The sequence below is a fragment of the Mus musculus genome, chromosome 15 (assembly GCF_000001635.26).
Source record: "Mus musculus strain C57BL/6J chromosome 15, GRCm38.p6 C57BL/6J".
Taxonomy (NCBI): Eukaryota; Metazoa; Chordata; class Mammalia; order Rodentia; family Muridae; genus Mus; species Mus musculus.
In genome coordinates, this window is record NC_000081.6 from 32,261,730 (window position 1) to 32,285,602 (window position 23,873).

The 23,873-nt window shown below is 43.0% G+C and overlaps 1 protein-coding gene across 5 annotated transcripts in view; it reads left to right on the forward strand.

Annotated features, from left to right (window-relative positions):
• The window catches only part of Sema5a (sema domain, seven thrombospondin repeats (type 1 and type 1-like), transmembrane domain (TM) and short cytoplasmic domain, (semaphorin) 5A), a 451,529-nt gene that overhangs the window by 16,917 nt on the left and 410,739 nt on the right, over window positions 1-23,873 (forward strand). Inside the window, exon 2 of one of the 5 annotated variants that reach the window (XM_011245340.2) lies at window positions 7,954-8,044. The exons of the other annotated variants lie outside the window; for them this stretch is intronic. The gene's annotated coding sequence lies outside the window, so the exon portion shown is untranslated. The remainder of the gene's footprint in view (window positions 1-7,953; window positions 8,045-23,873) is intronic. 5 annotated transcript variants of the gene reach the window in all.

The following is a 23,873-nucleotide window of genomic DNA, read 5'->3' on the forward strand; positions in this document are numbered from 1 at the left end:
ATGTCCTAGTTACTGGTGTACGCTGGTGCTGCATCCTACCCACGAAGAGTGTGCAGGAGCTGGGCATGGTTTTATTCTCTCCACACCTATTTTCCAGTGGGGATATTCTTTGTCCTGGAACAGATGCCATTTTCTCTGCCGTGTTCCCAAACAACATAAACCGATGTTCCAGGTTCTATTCAACATTGTGGAGTTGCCAGGAGTCTAAGGCAGGGTCATAGTGCTAAGAGGAGAGAGGAAAATTGATGTGGGGAACAGAGGAACATAGAAGTGATCGTTTAGTGTCCCCTTTCCTTGGTGGGGCTTCCTCACTGGGGTAAAGGAACTTGCAGGGATTTGAGAGATGTGGCAGAGGCAAGAGATTGCTGTTTTCCTAGTGTTTCAGGAAGCCTCCTGAAGTAACATTGCTGAAGTGTTCTCCCCACCTCTCCTCTCTCTCTCTCTCTCTCTCTCTCTCTCTCTCTCTCTCTCTCTCTCTCTCTCTCTCTCTGTATGTTTGTGTGTGTGTGTGTGTGTGTGTTTTGGAGATTGAGCTGAGGACCTTGTATGTGTTAGTCAAGTGCTGTACTACTGAGGTATACCCCCAGTCCTGTTTCTCTTTTTAACATATGGCCTCTCCTTCAAAGATAAGGCAATATAATAAAGGGTTAGTGGCTTTGCCTGCAGAAAATATCTCTGTGTATATAGCCAAAGCTTGAGTCTCTGGCATTCTGTTGACTGTCTGTCTGTCTGAGAACACATACCATCTAAACATGCAGTTTCTGCACATAGATATGTCCTTAAGTAAAAACATGGCTTAAGGGTTACTGAGTAAATCTTGTGCTGCTTGCAGTCTTCTTTTGGAGGGGGGCAATTACAGAGAGGTTTTGTCACCTCTCTGTGACATTGGTTTGTATGTCTCACAGGGTCCAAGTGTACAGCAGGTTTCATAGGATCTCTCTAAGGGAACAAGTTCATGAATTCACTTTTGTGATAGGATGTTCTTCCCAGTGTGAAGTTGGTCAGCAGCCATGATAAGGAAGAGGAAGGTGGACTTCACAGAAGAGTTAGAACTTCCGTCAGCTGACTGCTACACACTGTGGCCCCTGCTCCCAGTCCTCGATGCAGCTCTCTAGCAGGACGTTTGGGTAAACTGGAATGCCCCTCTTGAAAGTAAGTCCAGTGTTGGTCAAGATCCCTAGTTAGTCTCCAGACTCCAGCGAAGAACCATTTCTGTTTTCCCTAGGATCTCCTAGTGTGTACACATGCCAAGGAGAATGTTGGGCCAAGTCTAGTATTCACGGTGTCACCAACAAGAGGATAGCACACAGCAGTTATTTCCCAAGTTGTGAGTTCATCTCCCAGGTGTTTGCAGCAGTGGGGGCAAGGCGGGGTAATATCCATCCTTTCCCTCCTTTTGTCTTACGGAAACCTGGAAGAGGGTAAATCTTGGCAGTGCTTTGAAAATAAGGAGCAGAGCCGGGCGGTGGTGGCGCACACCTTTAATCCCAGCTCTTGGGAGGCAGAGGCAGGCAGATTTCTGAGTTTGAAGCCAGCCTGGTCTACAGAGTGAGTTCCAGGACAGCCAGAGCTACACAGAGAAACCCTGTCTCGAAAAACAAAAACAAAAAACAAAAAACAAACAAACAAAAAGAAACAGAATATTGCAAAGGAGTTCTTAACTCTTCTATATGCAGGACTATTGTTATTGCTGAAAAGTTGTTTGTCAATTATGTATGTGTTTTAGTGTTCGGTATTTAATTTGTATGCATGTATGTAAGTTCCTATTACCCATCAAATCCTATACATCCTAGGAAGACTCCGTGTCAGTATACACATCATCTATTAAATGATGTATGCTCATTTTCATGGGGGCGTCTCGATTATGCCATTAGTGTTAGCTCTGTGCATGCGATTTCCCCTTAACTCTGAGGAACACTCTTGATCTTATTTTGTTCTGTTCCTTGCAGTATAAGCCAAACATAGCCAAGGATTAGGGGCTTTGCATGTGTGCACCTCTTGGTATGTTCAACTCTAAGGAAGCTACGAAGGCAGAGCTGTAGAGTGAGGAAGAGACTGTACTGGCAAATGTCCCTGATGGGATGCCTCCCTCTGTGGCTTCTCAGTGCATTCCTGGCATTTCCCCTCTCTTTAGAAGTGTGGCTGGCTAGTGAGCCTCCTAAGATAATAGCTACTGAGTATCCGAGTGTGACACATTCTGGATTTAATGGTCCTTGGGTTTCAGGCATCCATTCAGACGGCTGTGCTAGTCTGAACTGTCTATTGGAGCTGGGCAGTTCACAGAGGAAAGAAGTTTACTCTGTCTCATGGTTCTGACATCCATGTGTTTAGTGCCCTATAGTATATACATCTACTATGTATCTATGGAGGCCTCACCACTATGACACCAAAGTCTGATGAAGAGGGAGTGAAGGGAGAGGATGCTTGGTGGCAGCCTTGTCTGTGGAAGAAGTAAATAAATCTTTCTTTAAAATATCCTGATCACTTCTCCACCAAGCCCCCCACCTCTCAGTACTATCACACTGCCAGTGAGACTTCAGCCTGCATTCCAATGGGAGCAAAGCACAGCCAAGCCAAATGATATCTTAAAGTTCCAAACGACACCGGCAAGTATAAAAGAATTATCTGAGCATTTAAAGGCAGACAGAAGACTTAGCAACCACTGGGCTTATCAAAAAGACTCCCCTTCCATAATCCATTCTGCTCCATCAAGCTTGTTCCTGAAAAGCTTTAGACAGAATAAATGAATAATACTAACCTAAGCTCATGGTCACTTTCAAATATACTCGTGGGATTTCACAGGGATTTGAGTACCAGGAGAGGCAGTATTGAAAACATGGGATTTGTTTATAATGTGACCAGAAGGTTTGGGCCCAGTTCATTTCTTTATACCAGGGTCAGTGTCTGGAATAGTCTTGGTATCAGAGTTTTATGTGTTAAATTTTTAAAATTGAAATACTTGAAGTCATTTGGGTTTAGTGGTTGGGGATGAGCATGAAGCTATGAGCATGAAGTTCTGTAGAGGGTGGAACGGCCTAGCTCTCAGTGGGCTACAGGACGTGGGCAGGTCATACACACAGCTCTCCAGTAGGGTAGCCTGCCCACCAGAGTGGTAAAGTGAATCCCTGACTTCTCAGGAAGGAGCCGACAAGTGCAGTAGCCAGGAAGGAGGTTGCACACTTTTGCTTCAGTCCTGCAAAGAGAAAATGGGGTGAGGCAGAGCTGGCTGCCTCACATGGGAAGCCTTTATCCCCAAGGGCTGGCTGCCATCCCTGTAGCACTGTGTCACTGTAGTCAGAGGTTCCGGTTCCAAAGGCTGTAGTATACCTGACAGCTGGTTGTGCTTTCAGAATTGGAAGAGCGAGGATGATAATAGCCAGACCTATCTAGGCAGTGCAGCAATATGCTCAGCACTTGATGGCTTTTCCCTAAGTACCAAGTTCTGCAAATAAAAACACCTCATCTAAACACTGCCTGAGCTTAACGTCTTGCCCTCTTGCATCTTCACTGTCTCAACGCCCTGTGTTGGCTTCTAGAGCTTAAGGGGAGGGTTCTTTTCTTCGGCAGGAGCTTATTTTTCTCATTCGTTTTGAAGGAAAACAAAATAAATCAATAATTGCTTGTAAGTACAGTTATGTAGTTCAAGCTACCACCATATATTATCTTGCTGCATGGCCTCTTGGGGGCTTGGACTCTACTGGATAGTTTCTTGGGTCTCATCCAGTTGCAGTCATTGGCTGGCCCTGGAGTCAACACAGCTGGTCTCTCACAGCTGGGTGTACGAAGCGGCTTCATTTACATATCTGATGGGGAAGGGTTCTAGCCTACGTCTGCTCTCCTCTATGCAAAGATGTGGGCTTCAAGAAACAGGAAATGGAAGTCTCCAGGCTGTGCCTAGAAACTGGCACAGGCCTATTTCCTCTGAAGACACTTGGTTGCACAGTTCCAGGGCTTTCCAGATGTTCAAGGTTGGAGAAACAGTGTGCCCTAACGGGTGAAAGGCAAAGCTCACTGAAAAGGAACGTGTGGGGGTGGAGACTGTGCGTAGGCTGTCTGTGGGAAAGGCCATCTGCCACACCATTCCTCCTGTGCAATGTCTGAGAACTGAAAAGATCACATGTAATCCTATGCTTAAGTCGGTCACGCTTGCCTTCGTGTCTGTGCATACAGGGCTTGGGAGCCAACACAGGGTAACTTAAGCAAACACAACTAGCGAATGCCAAACGTAGACCCTATAGAGTAGGAGGATTCTTTCTACTCTGGTAGCTTTTGCTTCATGAATATTAGCTGCACAGTTTCCTAATATCAGTGCCTTCTAGGTAGCTTCAATATACTGGCAGGACGAGGTAATTATAGTGGTCATGAGGGAGGATTTTGGACACAGATTGTATTTGAAGCACAGTTCTGATGTATCCTAAAGGAGAACGTCGGACATCTGTTAAGTTAGTGGCTCGTGGTTTGTGCTAGTTCCATGAACACTTGAAACCGTTCACGTATGTAAGCGTGTTAGCACGCTCTACAGTGAGCAGTCTTTAATGCCGGTGGGTCTGAGTCTTGGCATGAGCCAGTGAACAGAAACTGTTACAGCTGCACTGTGGTTTGATGTCTTTCTCTTCTCAGAAACACATCACCGTGCAGCTGGGTTGCTTTCCTGGCCAGGCCCACTGCACACAGGAGCACCTTCACCGGGAAAGTGAAGGGATGGGGAGAAAGCAGCAACATTTGCTAAAAATATAACCAGGACTGGGAGTTGCTGCTCCACTTTGCATAAGAGCAGGCAGCTCAATGTTATCAAAAGGGCAGACCTGGTTTCTTATCTACTGCTACCCTACCAGATCCCTCTGCAGACCCCAGGCCCTGGAGCATATCAAAGTCTTGCTTCTGGTGAACGTTCCGCCCTGGCAGCTACAGAGAGGAGGTGAGGAAAAGAGATGAAGGCTTGAAGGCATGATATCCACAGCATGGTGACTGGATCCTTCTACCCAGAGCCTCAACACATTCAACGTCTGGTCAATCTCTTCCTGCTCCATCTGGCCTGAGTTGCTGCTAAACTCAGGTTACTCACGAAACTCTGCGTTGTTTCCTGTGTCCAGCCAGCACTTGAATTGCATTGTCTTACAATACTCACGTGGACTGTGGTGTGCCATCTGACCCTGCGGGGTGACTAATGTCAACATCTGTTCTGCAAGCATAGGGAAGGAAGGGAGAAGCTAAGAACGCCACTCTTCTTCACCCACACGTGTGAACAGGTTGGCAGCGTCTGCCTTTCAGCCACTTTCAAAGTGTTAAAATAATTAGCTGACCCGTATTTTAAGTAGGATCTGATTCCTGGCCTCTGACTGTTCCCTGCCCAGCATCTTCTCTGGCTATCAGCAGGAAGGGAAGCTGGGATCAGATCACACGCCATGAAGTTGTGCTGGTCCAGAATGTCTTGGGATCATCAGTAGCTCTCAAGAGTATTGTGGCAGAGACCCACTTGGGTGGGTGGGGACGACTTCAAATCAGCGTAAGGTGTCAGAGGCCAAGGTAATTTTCATGAGACATTGGGAAGCATCCATGCCGTTAGTTAGCCTCCCTGAGCTGGATTATCCTCATTTCCAGGCTGACATCTTTATCAGACAGTGGACAGCTATTTACATAATTGAAGGCACTGGTGAATTAATTTTGATAAAATCAGTGAACTATATTACCTGGAGACAAGCCTCGTAAATGCAATCTAAGGTACAGCTAATCTCCTTTCTCTAAACATGCAGATATCTACTTGGATATTGGTTTAAGTGCATATATCCCACTTGGCTTCTAGCTAATCCTAATCTTAACTGTTTATCCCCCACCTTTTTGTTCTGCTTTAGATAGTGGAAGGGAATGGAAGAGGTGTGCTGTCTGGCTTTAGTCATCTCTGCCGGTTCGCATCACCATGCTCCCTAGAAGTGGCTTTCGACAGAGAGAACTGGGCTGTGAGATGTACAATTAGTTACAGCATATGACAGTCATATTTTTCAACAGAGTGGCTTATTAATGAAGAAAAATGCGGCCTTTGCGTCTTCTCTTTCTGACAGTGATGTGAGTGGATTCCCGGGTTTCTAGGCCTCTTCATAGTTATCAGAAATAGAATTGCTGCAGTCATTATAGTTATTGATCTTTCTATCCAAACCTTAGATAAGATCAGAGATTCCAAAATGTACTTTTTGCTTTGGACTCCATTATTTTACCTATATCAGAACACATTTTCCTAAATTCCTGAGATCCTATGTCCATCCCTATATTAGTCTGCACTGCATTTCTAAGGTACATGGCCAAGGAAATTGGGATTTTAGGCATCCTCAAATGCTCCTGACACTCCAAAGGTTCTCGTTGAGGATAAGCCTGGAAACATGTGGGGACTTTTTTTTTTTTTTTTTTTTTTTTTTGGTGTGTGTGTTCCACTGCTTGGCTGTCCTGACATTTGTGGCAGGACCATGCATGGCCTTTATCATTTTCTGCCACCTTTGAAGATGTCTGTCCCTTTGCACCTGAGTGTGGACTGCTGTTTGGGAACCTGTGTCCTTGAATCCTAACAGAGACAGCTTAGGGAATGAGGCTGCAGGAGCATGTGGGGGAAGCGTCTCTTCTTTTGGTGGACTAGGTAGCAGAGAGTACAGGGACGGTGAGCCAGGTGCTGTGTTCTTTGACCCGCCCTCAATCACCTATTTCTGATACCAGACTTCCACAGTTTTCTTTCTTTTTTAATATTTTGTTAGATATTTTCTTCATTTACATTTCAAATGCTATCCCAAAAGTTCCCTATACCCTCCCCCAACCCTGTTCCCCTCCCCACCCACTCCTACTTCTTGGCCCTGTACTGGGGCATATAAAGTTTGCAAGACCAAGGGGCTTCTCTTCCCAATGATGGCCAACTAGGCCATCTTCTGCTACATATGCAGCTAGAGACATGAGCTCTGGGGTATTGGTTAGTTCATATTGTTGTTCCACCTATAGGGTTGCAAACCCCTTCAGCTCCTTGGGTATTTTCTCTAGCTCCTCCATTGGGGCCCTGTGTTCCATCCTATAGATGACTATGAGCATCCACTTCTGTATTTGCCAGGCAGACAGTTTTCAAAATGGTGATATCAGCGTGATCTGTACTTGAGTCCGAGGGGAACATTTGGCACATGAACCAGCACGGGACCTATCATATCAGGCTCTTTCTCAGGTTCTGTGGTTCTATGTCACCTCTGAACAGTCAGTCAACACACTTGTGAAGATTTACTTTAAGTCAATGTCACCTTCTCTAAACTTTCTGCTCTCTTAGTGTTGTTGCTAATCAGTCAATGCAAATGCTGAATTAAAGGCTGCAAGGGCCATGTGATCTCTGTCATGACTAGTCAGTGTCTGTCTTGACTAGTCAGTGTCTGTCATGACTAGTAGTCAGTGCTGCTCTTGTGAGTTGAAAGCAACCATTGGCAGCTTGCAGGTGTGTGTGTGTTTGTATGTTTGTGTGTGTGTGTGTGTGACTATGTTTCAATCAAACTTTATTTATACAAACAGCAGTGACTTTGCTGACAGACAACAGTTTTCAATTTCTTACTAAGACTTTCTAAAGATCTGGTTCAGTACTTAGGCTGTGGCACACTAAAGGCATCTTTGTGCAATCCACATTAACATCTGCTACTTTGCTACACATCTTATCCTCATCTGCACTGTGTGTGCCATTTCTCCTCTTTTCCTTCTCGCTCTGTTTTGTTAGCTTGTTTTTAGACACCACTGTGACTTAAACACCCAACACACACACACACACACACACACACACACACACACACACGCATGCTTAGCATGTAGCTGACAAAATGTTCATGTGTATTTGTTTGTAACTGTATTGATAATAGTTGAGAACATGAAAATTTCTTTTAGTCTGACCAAAACTTTTTGGTTATTTTATATGGCTATCTGTAACATTTGTGTTTCTTTCCCTAGGCTACTGAACAAATCACTCCACATTTGGAATCCTTTGAAAGCAGCAGTGATCAGTTCTCTCAGTTTTGGATGTCAGAAGTTCAAAATCAAGGTGTTGCTCTTTGCTTTCTTTAGGAGATCACTCTGAAATCCTCACCTCCCAGCCCCCAGCCCAGCCCACCCCACCCCTCATGCCTAGCTTTTGGTGTTTGGAGGCTGTTCTTGGAATTCCTTGGCTTGTAGTAACAAGGATTCAGGATCGGCATCCGTGGTCACATGGCAGTTCTCTGTGTGTGGCTGGTGTCTTCACATGGCCTTCCTACAGAGACACCAGTCTTTGGATCCACTTTAATCCAGCATGACCTCATTGTAATTTAATTAACTGCATCTGCAAAAATCCTTTTTACAAAGAACATGTTCTTTGTAGTTCCAAGTGGACCTAACTGTGGTGTGTGTACTCAGGGAACTGTTAGACTCCACTCACCTCCACAATCAGGGGGGTCGTGTTCCTGGGGAAGGGAGCAGGAAATCCACACATTTTGATGTAAGCTGCCCTAGGGCCTAGAAGCTTCCCTGTCCCCTTGGCACCTCCTGGCTTCCTTGCATTGCATATGGTTCAAAGAATGAAGTTCCTGGTGTTTACAAGCCATTGCTCAATTTGTTCCTGCTGTGTGTCTGCTCCTTCTCCTGCCAATCTCCAGACACAGGCTGAGGAGGGGGGTTACTCAGTGGTAATTTGTGATTTGTTGATAAAATATTGAACCCTGCTTTCTCCTCTTTACTCCTCCTTCTGACCTTTTGCTTATTCGTATAAAGAGTCAGGACTTAGATTACATTCATTTTGATTTCTGAGCTTTTCTAAGTCATATTACACCACAGTATGGAATGGTTGTAATTTTAGCTACAACATGAAAATGCTATGAAAGTGTTTTTTTTTTTTAACTTTGTTTTTATTAATTTTGCCATTGTAGAAACCAAAGTCACCCCCTCTAAAAAGCTCATATCTCTCTTGGGACTGTGACAAAGCTGGAGGTGGAGGCACACACCTGACATGATGACATTTCAAATGAGACCTGCAGGCATCTGGTGCTGACTTGCAATGACCTTTGGGGCCATCTGGTCACCCCACAGCTATCCTCTGAGCTTCAATTCTTGTCCCCATTAATATCTTGATTGACGTCATTAGTTTCTATTATATAAATAAAGAATGGATTTCTTGAGGTGATATTAAACACTCTTATTAGCTATGCAAATCAAATCACTTTAATCACTCACTAATTGCTTTATCAAATTTGACAAGACACAAAATCTCCAAGAGCATACTTGCATTGTCTTTGGAAAAGAAAAACAATAATGCCATTTTAATAGTAAGCAAAGGTAAGCTGCATCTGTCATGAATATAAAAGGCTGGGCAGACTCAATTCCAATTGAAAAACAACTTTATCAAGCGTGGACAAGAATTCTCCCTCTGAGTGCAAAGGTATGACATAGAACCTTGTACTAGAGCCATGCAGAGCCTTTTGTTCAGAAGCACATTCAGTACATCCCAGTGTCCAATAAATAGCATTTTTGTGCTTACACTCAACTCAAGGCTTTGGATGAATATTCCAATGGAAAATCTTTTTCTTTTCTTCTCAGAAGGTGGGGAGCAGAAACCTTCAGAGGAGACTGTCTTTACAAGCCGCCTCTTTGTGAACTCTTCGCTTTTTTTCTCTGTGGTCCACACAGCCGAGTGCTCCTGAGGTGTGTGGTCCTTCACGATATCAACCTGATTTTATTGAGGTTGTCAGCATCTTTCACGGTGCAGTCTGTGGGTATGTATGTTCTGTGAGACTGCAGAGATGACAGAGGAAAGAAGCAAGTTCTCTTAAGGAGCTTTTGCAGGATAGATGAGGTCTCTTGCATGAGAGGCCGCCTAAGACCCTTCTGGGGATTAGCTAGTCTGGATCTGCAGGAAATAGGTGGAATCTCACTGATACCTGAACCCACAGAGACAGTGAGGAGGAGCCTGGGGACACTGCTGATGGACAGCAGTACTTCCTTATGAAATCTGATATGTGACTTGTGTGTTCACCAGCCAAGGTTATTGTCCTCTCTGATGCATGCTTCTGGACAATGCACAAGTCACCTCTATAGAGATTCGACAGTATCCTGCACCCTAAACACCACACAGTGGTGAAAGGGGCTGAGGGGATGAAGGAAAGTAAAGGCTCTTGCTGGAAAAGACTGTGGATGTAGAAAGGACTGTTGATAGGAAAGGAAGCTTTCCTGGTACTTTGTAGGCCTAGAGGAAAGAGCTAGAATCAATGGGTAGTGGTGGTGGTGGTGATGTGTGTAGGCACTTAATAATTCAGAGCCTTAAGGAAATGCAGTGGCTGGCTTTGGATCCTCTAATTGATCTGATAACCCACTTAGCGGGAATACACTGAACGACATTAAATCCCGGATGATGAATCTCTGAAGTTGCTTGGCATTCATCCTTCTTGTCTGTGTGTTGAACACATTTGTTTTTAGTGTAGAATCAGTATTTGTGGGCAGAAGATATTTGGATCTTTAAAACAAAGTACAACTTTGAGAACCGTTTGTAGTGCTTTGAGATATGCAGACAAGCTGCTGTGAGACTGGGAGTTTCTGTCCACACGACTCACATCACCTCCCTGTTTTATCATTATGAGAGTTGGTTGCATGGTCTGAGCACTGATGGTGTGCCATTAATGAAATCAACACTTCACTCAGCTTCCTCAGGTTTCCCTCCAACCCTTCCTCTGTCTCCAGGGCACCATGGGGCATATGGTCATCATGTCTTCAGACCCTGCTACTCTGTGACTGCTTGTCAGATGTTATTTTTGGTGACTTTGACAGTTTGGGGGAACTTTGACTTGGGTGTTTGCAGGATGTTTCACAGTTGGGTTTGTATGATTTTTTTTCCTTATGGGTAGACTGGAGTTATGGTTTTAATTAACTAACTTACAGTCATCTTTATTCTTATGTACATGAGTGTACATGTGTGGGTACACCTGCCATACATAGTATGTGCATGTGTGGAAATAACCAGAAAATTTGTGAAAGTCACTTCTCTCCTACCATTGGGGTCCCAGGGACTCAGCTTAGTCATCTAGGCTAAGGAGGTGGATCAGTTGGTAAATTGGTTGCCATGAAAGGACCATCCTCTATGGATGATCTCCTGTGTGTCAAAGGTTGTCGTGGTGATTTGTGTCTATCATCTCAGAGCTGGGAGAAGGGACAAGATACAAGAGAATTCTGGGAAGTGCCAGCTAATTATTCAGGGTTTAGTGAGAGATGCTATCTACATAAAATCAGCTAGACAGAAACTAAGGATACCCAACATTGACTGATCTTGAGCCTTCATGTGCATGTGCACACATCTGTAGGTTCACACCCACACTCACTCACACACAGCACACACACAATCATTCTAGTGGTCACATCCAGTATGATGATACCTTAGAAGTATTTTCTGTTCTTGTATGAAATGAAAATAAACACTAGGTCAAAGATACCCATGTCATTTTGACTATAAAACTACCAGGTTAAATAGCCTTTCACTGTTTTCTATTTTGACTCAGTATCATATTGGCTTTGAAATTGTCAGTACAACTTCTCTCTGATATTGTTGAGCAGCTTCTTCTCTGTCTCTCCTCTCAGCCCTCACCTCTCCCTCTCTACTTTCAGCCCTCACTTCCTACCTGGCTTTTCCCCTGTCCCTCTGACTCTAACCTCCTCCACAATGAGTGTCAGTGTCCTCCTCTTCAAATCAGCCACCCCTTCCCTGCTCTCTCCCTACCAACCCTTTTCTTCCACTTCCTGGCCTCTTGTATGATTTGCCTATTTGGGGTTTGTGTTTTCTAGAATCTGGCTCAGTAGGATACACATTTCTTTTCTGGAATGAGCAGGTGCTCAAAAGACATTCAACAGCTGAGAGCTGTGTGTGAGGAGGCCACCACTTCACAGCATTGTTCTTAATGTGTGTGCATTTGTGTGTGTATATGTGTGTGTGTGTACTCTGTGTGTGTATGTGTGTGTGTGTACTGTGTGTGTGTGTGCATACACCTGTGTGCATGTATGGTGTGTTCATTCTGGGCTCCCATAGGTTTCCTGAGGAGCCATAGTGTGACCCGATGTCACTTGGCACTTTCACTCATCTTTCCTCACAGGCTCCTGTGTCAGGCGTTGTGGGGTTAGGAGACAGTGTGCTCCCTTTAGCACTTTTCCTTCATGAAGTTCAGAGTGGTGGTTACGGTAAGTGTTCTAATACTATCTGCAGAAAGATGTTCTCTGCAAGAATTAGCAAGTGCTTCAATAAGTGAAACGTATCAGCGTGAACCAAGGGAAGGGGAATCTGGCCGTGGAATAGGGTGGATGGAACAGAGGATGATGGGCAGACCTGGAAAAGCAGCCTGTGCTGGTCTGAACTTGGTGTTCTCAGTCTTGGTCTGTGCTGGCGAGCCCTTAACTCTGTGGATTTTGTAATAGTTTACTGTGCCGAGTTGTTAGCTCTTGGCTCTGAGACACAATGCTGATTGGAAACATATCTGAGGAATTTTCCCTTCCACTTAAAATACAGAGTGCCCAGTGGCGAGCCTATAAAAGACTTCCTTCAGCATTAATTATGTGGTTTGAGGAATATAAATGGGTAAATTAGCACTGGATGGAAACATAGCAGAAATGGACAAAGCAGCTGGCTCAGGCTGGTTCTAGGGTTGATGAAATGCCGTTGCTTTTCTGGACCTGGAGTTGGATGGTGAGGCATGTCCATCCCTCCTCCTCCTTTACCACCATGTGAGAAAGCAGTATCAAAATCACACACTCACATATGTGCTCACATACGTATAGATGCTCACTTATTTTGGCCTCTTCATCAACAACATCTATGTACAGTATTTTGCAAAGGCTTTAGCATTGTGTTTAGATCATAGTTGAAAGTATTATCCTTGCTGTAGGAAAGTCATAGCCAGAATATGACTTCACATGACATTGACTTTCCATCTTCCGGTCAGTATGTGAAAATGAAGTGATGGCCAGTGAGGACACTCTTTACAAAGAGTGGAAGGCATGCCAATCCAGACACGCATGCACATGTGCGCACGCGGGCACACACACACACACACACACACACACACACACACACACACACAAAGAGACAAAACCTAACCTACTATGCTAGGAAGAATAGACAGTTCAAAATTATTATTCATGACTTTATAACATACTGGAATTACTCATTTAGCCATGATAGTGGTAAATTCAAGTTGCAGGTGACCTCAAATGAGTCTTCACCCATGAAGCCTTAGAAGTATTTTCTGCTCTTGTATGAAATGAAAATAAACACTAGGTCAAAGATACCCATGTCATTTTGACTATAAAACTACCATTGAGACTGACAGGTTAAATAGCCCTTCACTGTTTTCTATTTTGACTCAGTATCATATTGGCTTTGAAATAAAGTGTCTGGTTGCTCCCTATGCCCTCTGTGCACACTGAGCAGTGCACGCGTTTGTCTGAACGGAGAGCAGTATGGAATCTGAGTGCAAAGCAGAGGCTGGGGGACAGGCTGGGGAACAGTTACGTGGGACAGGAGGGAAGGCATCTGGAGCGGCACACAGGAGGATGGTTGGAGGACAGGGCTCAGTGGAGATCCCTGGACAAGAGTTTGGCCTCAAATAAAGCCTCTACTTCATTATCTCTGTAAATAACATCCTCCTTATTTTAATGTTTAGTTAGGAAATTTAAAGGACAGGGTTATTAAGTACAGTAGCTGAGATCTTGGGGGCCATTTATCTTCCCTAGATATTTTAAGTATCTTAGAAATTTCTTGTCTTTTAGCCTGATGACATTCTACTCCATTCACTTAATAGTTAGTTCACCTCTAAAAGGAAATGGCTTTCAGTGAATAATTTAGCCAACTCAAAGAAGGTTCGATTTTATCTTCTGGTTATGTGAAAATGTAGTTTAGGATTGACTCATAACACAGGTGTAAAAACATATCATTTAGCAACCCCACAGCAAGCGCTGTCACTGATGGTGCCTGGGTAACAGGTTTATGTGACTATCGTCTGCATATTGGGCCCTTCTTTGGGGAGGATTTGTTCCTGGTTGATTGTTTTGCAGTTGAAAGAGTTGCTTTGCCCTTTGTAAATGGCAAGGCATTTCTGAGTTTTGCCTGGTTTCCATAGTTACTACTTATTATTTTTGGAAGAGGCAACAAATGCTTTCCTTGTGATGATATACATCTTGCTTTCTCCCAGTCTTTCTCACCTGTTGCTACCAAAGCCATGAGCAGAAAGAGTAAGACCCTTTAGGTTAATTTGCTACTGTCTTTGTGTTCTAAATCTGGAAACTGAGTTGCTTTGGTTACAGGAAACCAGCTTGGAGGGAATTAGCTCATGGCTAAGCTGCAGCCTATAATCTCAGTCTATCTTGTCTCTGTCTCTCTGTCCCTGTCTGTCTGTCTGTCTGTCTCTCTGGTGTATGTGTGTGTGTGTGTGTGTGTGTGTGTGTGTGTGTGTGTGTGTGTATGTATGTGTGTATGTGTGTGTGCGTGTATGTAGAAATCAGAAGCCAATGCTGGGTATGTTCTCAATGATTCTCCTACTTATTTTTTGAGATAGGCTCTCTCTGAGCTGTTCTCTCAGCTAGATTGGCTATGCAGTGAGACAATCAGTTGTTTTCACCCCCCTCACCAACCCTGGAGGTTTAGTGATGTGTGGCTATGGCCAGCTTTTATGTAGGTGCTGGGCATCCAAACTGAGTTTGTCCTCATGCTTAGATAACAGAACAAATATTTTATCCACAGAGCCATCTCCCCAGCCCCACCCTCACCCCTAGATTCTTTAGTGACATTTTCTTTACAATGAGCTGGACAGAGAGTCACTCACTGTTGATTTCCTATGCATAGTGACCTTTTCACATAGTAATTAGATTAAAAACCTTTTGGCTGGCTTTTCCTTAGCTTCATTAATTATGGGACTTAATTGTCAGTGTTTTAAAGTGGATCCTACAGAGTGAAGCACTGTTAGTCTAATTATTTGTCCTCTCCATACTTATACCTCAGTTTCTCCCACCTTGAGGTCCAGAGCCTCATGATGCTATGGAGATGAAGATCCTAGGCTGGACCTGAGATTCCCCCACATTCTTAGAGGTTGCAGGCGGTACTATTACTATTGCTGCTGCATCTCAGTTTGAGCATCAACGGCTGATGCTACAAGTAGTTTGAGCACAGCTAGCATCCTCTTTGGACCTGGCTCCTGTATAGACCTTCAGTGAGCAAGCTCCAACATATTTAAACTCAATCCATACATCGTTATTGAGGGGGAAAAAAAAAGCAGCCATTATCAATAGGCTTCCCAGAACTTGCTTTTCCTTTGGCCCGTGCCCAGTTGAACTCAGATGGCACTAGGGCATGCTTTTCCTTCCACTCCAGGTCTGAGCAGAGCTTACTCTGGCTGCACTTCCTATATTACTGTCACCATCGATGGGAAAGTCAATAGCCAGCAGGCAATAAGGAAGGCATGAACTGAGCTGTGCTCTCATTGATATTTTCCTTGCCCACAGGAACCAGCTGAAGTGAGCACACCAGGTGGGGCAGAGGCTGGAGTGTAGTGTGCCTCTTCTGCCTTTGTGGGGCTATACATGGTTCAGACTTCAGAGTGAACAGCTAGGCTTCTTGTTTTTTATTAGTAGTAGTATAATTTACCCTGCAGATTGTGTGTGTATATACTATGGCTTCTGTTTCGGTGTTTTTATGGGATTCCTGAATTCCTGAGTGTGTCTCTGTATCGGTCTTAGATAGGGTGTTACTGCAGTGAACAGATACTTGCCATGGCCAAGGTAAGTCTTATAAAGGACAACACTGAATTAGGGCTGGCTTACAGGTTTAGAGGTTCGGTCCATTATCATCAAGGCAGGAACATGGCAGCATCCAGGCAGGCATGGTATAAGAGGAGCTGAGAGTTCTACATCTTCATCTGACGGCTGCTTGTGGAAGACTGACTTCCAGACACTTAGGATGAGGGTCTTAAAGCCCACACCTACAATGACATACCTACTCTGATAAGGCCACACCTACTCCAACAGGGCCACACCTTCTAATTGTGCCACTTCCTAGTTCGAGCATATGCAAACCATCACAGAATCTATGCCTGCTTCTCATGCCTTTCCTCGGGCTCTTTTCATTTTGTCTGTTTTGTCCTATTGCAGTGTGTTTATTTTATAATATCATATTTTATTTTATTGTTTCTAAGATGCCCATTTGTTTTCTAGTGAGAGACAGAAAGGGGTGACTTTAGATGGGAGGGGAGGTGGGAACTGGGAGGAGAAAACAGAGGAAACTGTAATCAGGATATATTATACGGAAAAATCATTTTAAAGAGAAAAGTATGTATGTATATTCATGTGCTATACAGTATCTTTGTTGCTGCAACTTGTATGTGTGTGTTCATGGATGCGTTTGTATGTGGGTATATGAAGTGATATATGTGTCCATGTCATCTGTGGATGTGTTTATATACTTCTGTAAAGGCAGAGTTTGACTTAAATTCAGTGCTGTGTCCTGCTAAATGGATATACAGCATAATTCACATAGTTGTTTGGTAAATTTTTTTTTTTTAATGCAATTGCTTTGGGTGTGAGAGTAGTATGTTTGGTAGGAAGAAAAAAAAAACTGTGTTATACTGACTTCATAAATGTTAAACAACTGCATGCAGATATGCATAAATGGTTCATTCAGAGACGAGTTTCATCAGCATCCATGTGTGAGACAGCCCAGGTTACTGCTGATGCAGGGGTGATACCCTCTGAGTACCTTCCCGCAGCTTCAGGGACGTCTCTGGATTTCAAGCATACTGCTTTGGGGGACAGTAAAGAGTTAAAAGCACATCGTCCCCTGAAGCTTAGATTTCATACTCACTTTGAACCATTTCTTCTTTTTCTTTCTGTGAAAGTTGCCACATTCTGAGGACCCTCAAGGCAGCTGTAGTCTTGGGATAGCCACCAGCAGCACCCCTGGGGATGGTTCAGGCTGTGATAACCTGTGTCTGCCCTGCTGTTAGCAGCTGAGAGTGCTCCTGTTTGTGCAGTTCTTAGATAACCTAGGAGTAATTGGGAACACTGCACATTCTCCCAGCCTTTCTGCAGAGCCCTCTGTTGCCGTAACCCTATTAGGCATGCATTTTTCACACTTATTTCATGGATCTCTGTCAAACTTTCCACACACTCTCAATGTTACATAAGCTTCCCTCTGTCGGGTTGTTAAGGAGTTGCTAATTTTCAGTTGCTTTACACACTAATGGCTTTTGGAAACAGTAGTCTCTCATGAATCACACATTGGGGTTTTTCAGGCCTTGCTTGAGTGATTTTTAAACATCCGTGCTTTAAATGTATGGGGCAAGAAGGAGTTATACAGGCAAGAAGGGCTTTGTGATATGGGATGCATGGGACAGAGCAAACATAGCTGCATCAGCAAGGTTTGCCAGAGAAACAGAACTGAAAGGATGTAGGAACATCTCTCATGTACATGTAAAAGAAAGCATTGGCTCACATGGTTATGGGGACTGAGGGGGTCCTGTCTTTTGTTCTTTGTGTGATAAATAACTGAAGAGCACTGTCTTCTGCTCTTTGTATGCTGGGTAACCAGTTAAGATGCTGATCCAATTCAGTTTAAGGCCAAAAGACTCCGTACCAGGGTCAAAGGTGGATATCCCAGCTCAGACAGAGAGTGCATTTCTTCTTCCTCCCTTTTTGTTCTCTTCGAGCTTTCTGTGGTTTACAGTATGGACAAGTAACCCGTTGAAGACAGATTTCCATTACTTACTATACTGTATCAGATTCTTGTCTTGTCCGTGGGTGCTTATCCGGTATTTAATCAATTACTTGTAAATATAGCTGATGCTAAATTACCAAACCTTTCCTCTTAGGCATGCCCTACAAAGTGTAGGTGCTGAGTGTAACTTCCTTTCATAATGTCTTTGCTGTTTTAAAAAAATGTGACTTGAATGAAGAACAAAACATTTTCAGGAATATCAATTTAATTTTTATATCTCTGCTGGAAGAATTTAAAAAAAAAACCCTGAAGATCCTATTTCACAATTTTTTTTTTCTGTATGGTTCATGGTACATGGTACATAAGGATAAAATTTAAGTTTGAATAGAGTCTGTATTCACAAAAGATTACAAAAATATGGTCTTTTTGAAGGGATCTTCAAAACTATATTTTCTTTTGCATCGGTGATTGGGGAATAGTTTAAAGTGCCAGAGATGAAGAGATAAGCCAGTTGTGCTCTGGGAGCAACACAGTGACCCAAAGGTATCCACTTCTCACAACTGCTGAATATGACCTTATATGGGAGGAGGAATTCTGCAGATGTGATTGAAAGTCTGGATGTAAGCGATGGATGGCCCAGTACTAGCTCTGCCCTCAGTGTAACCACAGGCACAGTGAGAAGAAGAGGGTAGAGGGGAATTTGGCACAGAGGGACAGTGTGAGGATGAAGGAGCAACCCCAGCCAAGGGCCCTAGAATACAGCTCTGGATGCTGAAGCAATCATGGAGCAGAGCATTTTCTGTGAGCGTCTGGACAGAACATGAACTTGCATGGAAACCATTTTGGATTTCTGAGTGCCAGAGGAAGAAGTTTAGTTGCTGTAAGCTACCAACTTTATGATGATCTTAGAGTGTTAATTTATTACAGGGAAAACTAATATGCTCTTCTAGTATCTGAATAGTAAACTTTTGGCCTAAGGGAATTGAGCTTTTAAAATTATATGTAACATTCACATAAAAAGCCTATGTGAAATTAATAGCTTCAATACCAAAGAAGGGGAGAACGAAAATTAAAAAAAAAAAGTTGCTACATTAACTCTGAGGTATAGATTGTTTTCAAAAGCTTCAAAAGTAGGAGGTTTCAGTACGCTGTGGCTCTTTGGCAGTGAACCATGAAGCCCTGTCTTGTACCACAACATTAGACAGTCAGTGACTTAAATTTGACTGAGTTCCTTCTGGTCTTCCCTTCCTAACCCTCCGGTCTCTTCCCAACCCCCTGTTCTTCTACCCACCTTCTCTTCCCAGTCTTCCTTTTCTCCTTCTTTCAAGCACAAACACCCGTTTTTAGCTGACTCAAGTTTTCTGAAAGACCACTCCACAGGCTTAGAATATTTTTTGATTTAGCAAAAACTTCTGGAGCATCATGGGGGAGAAATTAAATATGAATCTTTAGCTCTTTAATACATTTATGGGGACCTAGAGGAGCTGTAGTCATTTTAAATGAAAGGCAGGCCTGATTACATCTACTTTCTAAGGGAATCTAGTCTCCCCCTCCTACTCTAGACAATAATATTCTGAAAGAGGGACTCTGCAAAGTTCTTGGAGCTTCTGGAACACACCTGTAACCTTGATGGCTGTGTGAATTATTTTCTTGACCTTGGAGATCTACTTCCAAAATACATCAGCGAAGAACGCACACTGACAACGTGGGAGTTACTTTAACCCCCACCTTACTTTTCCATCTTCTTTCTGTGAAACCAGGCGGGGTGTTTTTCCTACTTGAATTTGGTTTCATTTTGTTTTTTCCCTTTTCCTTAATGATCTACCCACAGCCTGGCGCACAACCACTGCGCGATGCACAGCATTCTAGAAAAAATTCTGATTTACTTTGAAATTTAGGAATAGTGTGCAGAAGAGCACATTCGTTCAGGTTACATTTATATGACTTCTAAACTTAGCTAAAAATAAATAATCTGCTGCCCGATGAAATTGGTGTTTTCGTGGAAGAAGGATTGGTTTGTTGGTGGGATGGAGAGCCATGGTATCTGAGGCCTCTTCTAATTCGAAATGCCTTAAAAGGGAAAGCAGGAGCACAACAGAGCTTCTGCTGGAAGAGATCCAAGCTCTTCTTGAGATTCTTCCATAATATTCTGCTGAGTGCAGCCAGATTGAGCCTGAATGTTGACTCTGAAAAGCATTCTGCATGTAGTAAGATAGCTCAGTTACTACAAGCACCCAATTAAAAATCAAGAAAAGCAAGATTGCATTATGAATCAGATGACCAGGTTTCTATGTTGGGGTCGTTATTTTCTAGCCATGTAACTTCAGGCAAGTCCCTGTGATTCACCAAGCTTCAGTGTCTACCTCTGGCAAGGACCTCTGCTTACTGTTCCCCATTCAGGGGCTTCTGGAGGGCTTCACAATTAGAAGCAGTAAGATACGCTGTGCAAACAGGAGTGCTCAGTTACAAAGGCATTTTTGTCTTGCTGGTTTGATAGGTTGGGGAGACTTTTGGTACACATCTTTTTTTCTTTGGTGGGGGTCACAAAGAGTTGGAGTTTGCTTTAATTCTATAAAACACAGGTGATGGGACTACCATTCTTCAGCTCTTCTCCTTTCTGGAAGCTACAGTTGTGAATTCCTAGCTTAGATACCAGGAGCCTAAGGCCAACAAGTGCCTTCATTCACCCCTAAACTGAAGAACAAAAACTTTCTAAGGTGGTTGAATCTTCGGTTGAGAATAAGATGTCTGTACAAAGAACCAAGCAGAGAAATAGTACTTGTTAGGTGTATTATTATTTACATGCTATTTTGTGCTATTATTTAGCCTATTTTCTCCTGCTGCTGTTTCCTGGTTCCTAGCAGGGGGATGACTGGGGTGGAGAGCTTTGTTTGAAGATTTTCCTGGGGCCAAGGTAAGAGCCTTCCTTCCCTTCAATCTTTCTTGTTAGAGAGTGCTTCTGTGGATGGGATGCTCTCAAGGACTTTTACTGGGACTTCTGTCTCTAGACAAGTATGACTTGATGCCCGAGGTGGCAGACCATGAACAGATACGTTAAACGCATGTCACCAGCTACGTGCTCCAAACTTGTTTAGCTCAGCCCCTAAAGTTGTATTTTAAAATTTTTCTTCTCTAAGGCTTTAACAAATAACCTTGGGCTCAAAATCCTAGTTAGGTGGAGGCTTGGATGACAAAGGACAAAGAATGAAGATCATGTATACGTGTGTTTCTTCCTGTTTGACCATTAAAGAAAGATCCCTTCAAGTCCATGGTGAGTGAGACAGGGGAAAGACAGAGCTGAGGATGGTAGTAGTGATGGATAAAGGATACAGGACGATGAGTTTAAATCTTTGTATCTTTAGACACAGCTCAGTGACTCATCAGTTGCTGTGAGCCTCATGAGCATGGAGCAATCCCTTTTGGTCCATGTTTCTGATGTTGCTCTTTTTGCCATCATGACAGATACTTCTGGGTTGGAATCCAAGTTCTACCTGGTTTGCTCCTTGATCTTGCCTTCCGTGGAAGACTTGGAGAAAAAGCTGTATTGGGAGTTGCCTGTGGATGCTTGGAAGTGTGGAAAAGAACTCTGAGTGTGTCCTGTAAAGATTAATTTGTCCTTTAACACCCATGTTGTGTAGAAGGCATAGAAGAGCGAGGTTGACGTGAGAGTTGATGTATTCTTGAGGTGATTAAGGCCTGTGTGGGAAAAGCAGGATGGCATTTGGATGAACTGTTAATGGGGAATCATTCTGCGTCAAGTACCATATTCGCTGTAAGACTGTGCACACACTTTGTCTTACAGGAGCCTGTTGACACAGAAGTGCACAGAAACAGAGTTACTAATCCTGCAGCTTTTGAGAGATATTGAAGACACAGTTGACCCATTCCCATAGATTCAAGTGCTCCTATATTTCAGTAATAAAATATAATTAAGGTAAATTGTAAAGGAACACACCTTTATAATTTACTGAAATTATTTCTTTCTTAGTTAAATATAACCTAGACTGCACTCCAATTTTATTCTTTTCTAATAAGAATAAGAGTCATATTAGGAAGAATTATCCATTTGATTTTCTTATTCATTTTAGCCAGCCTAAGGTCAACAATTAACACATGTTCAGCAATGATTTCATTTGAAGGTTTCTTTGGTAGATGTTTATGTTTGAAGCTAGGAATGGAGAGGGGCTCCCTTAGAGGACCATGGTGGATGGTCTTAGGTGGTCTTGAAATACATGGAGCATAGCTTCAGTGTTACACTGACCTCAGAAGCGATGCTGGTTGTCCTCTGGGACTCAGTAACTGGGTTCTACTGGGTTGAAGCCCTCTCATTATCTTGACTTTTAAAGAGATTGTTTTTGTGGATTTCATCATGTTCTCAGAATATTCACTTGACACAATTGTTTGCAATCAATAACAGCATAACACTACACAGGGAGCTTTTCCACCTCTTGTTTTCAGTCTCCTACCGTTCTCTTAGAGCAGAACACCTTAATCCCAAGGGGGAAAACACTAATTTACAGCTTAAATACAGCTTCCTCCTGAAATGGCTTCTCCCCATAGCAGTCTCTTTAAAAGCTGAACTGCCACACTCGCTCTGGATAGGTATTCAATTCCCTTTATATTACTCTTTTTTAAAAAATAATTTGGAAGTCTTCCTGAGCATTCGAGTTGCTTAATAGCCCATTGGAACCTTGAGTATATATTAATTTGCTTTATGGTGGTTAAATGTAGATATGAATAAAGATATTGGATAATTTTCAGAATGCCTAGCCACTGGTTAGAAGTTAAACCAATGTATATGATTGTTTTAACAGAGTGTCTCTATTATAGCTAGTATGAAATTGAACATCTCCAACTTAATTGGCCCATCTCTAATGCTAAGTCCACTTTTAAGGTATGCTAAAAGGGAAACTGAATTATCTGGTCTTATTTATTTATTTATTTATTTATTTACTTACTTACTTATTTATTTATTTTTCTGAAGTTATCATGGATTTTCTGCAGTATTAGTATCATGCCAGGAAGATTGTATTATGATAGAAAGTTTTAGGTGAAGTTGAAGACCATAACTTGAAGTGCAATTCCTCTTAATATCTTCCCTTGTTCTTTCTAGCTTCATTTTTTTTTGTTGGGGGGGGGCATTTTTCACCCTACACTGTCTTGTGACTAGGGACAAATCTCTGCTTCAGTGAGTGTTGGTTTACAAGACACATTTCTGAGTGCTCTCTTTGAGACTGTTCCTAATATTGATTGCTGCAATTATAAACCAGAAAGCCAACAACAGGGGTGATACCATGTACTGCCCATCTAGAAGCTAGCCCTGGCCCTCCTTTCAGCAGCTAGACATAAATCACTGTCTCAGCTTTAGCAAGCTCGTATTTTGGAAAAATCTGCTGGCAGAGAAGTTTTGGCCACCCTTCCAAGACGCTGCTTCATCAGTGACCTTATACTTGAAGGACTGGGATGACATAGGTCTGGTCACTGGGACTCTAGCTGCCCTTCTATTTGGAGAGGGAGATGGAGTAATTCCTTGCCTTGTGCTGGAGAGAAGTCAGAGGGACAGAGGAGACTTGACAAGTGTCACCATGTAATCACAAAACATCCCTCTTCCCAGCCTGTAGATCTGGTCCCATTCTCAAGGGGGATGCAATGCTATAATCCAACCGACTGCGTCCTGTTTCCCAAATAGCGATACATGGATCACCCACCACTTGTACTTAATGACCATAAGTGATAAAATCTGGGTATATGAAAGTTTTAGTCAGATACATTAAAAGTATAATTTTTTAAAATGTTAAGTGGATTTCCTCATTAGAAAAAGCAATCCTAAACTTTCTTTCTTGTAACAATGAAATGCTTTTCCCTTTTGTCTTCAGTGAGCTAACTTGATCCAGGAGAGGAAGTAGAAGCTGGTCATCACATCCTTAGTTCCCCCAATACAACATTTGTTAATCATTATTGTGCTCACACTAGATACTTCCAAATAATTTCTTCCAAGTCATTGTGGCTTTTTTTGGTGTCCAAATAACAATTTATGTTCTGTCAAAAATTCATTTGTGAGACTGGGATGGTTGGAGGGTTGGCTGTCTGTCTGGATACCAGACAGGGAGAATTATGGAAATGGGGAATTATGGAGACAGGGTAAGTGAAAGGATTGGAAGAG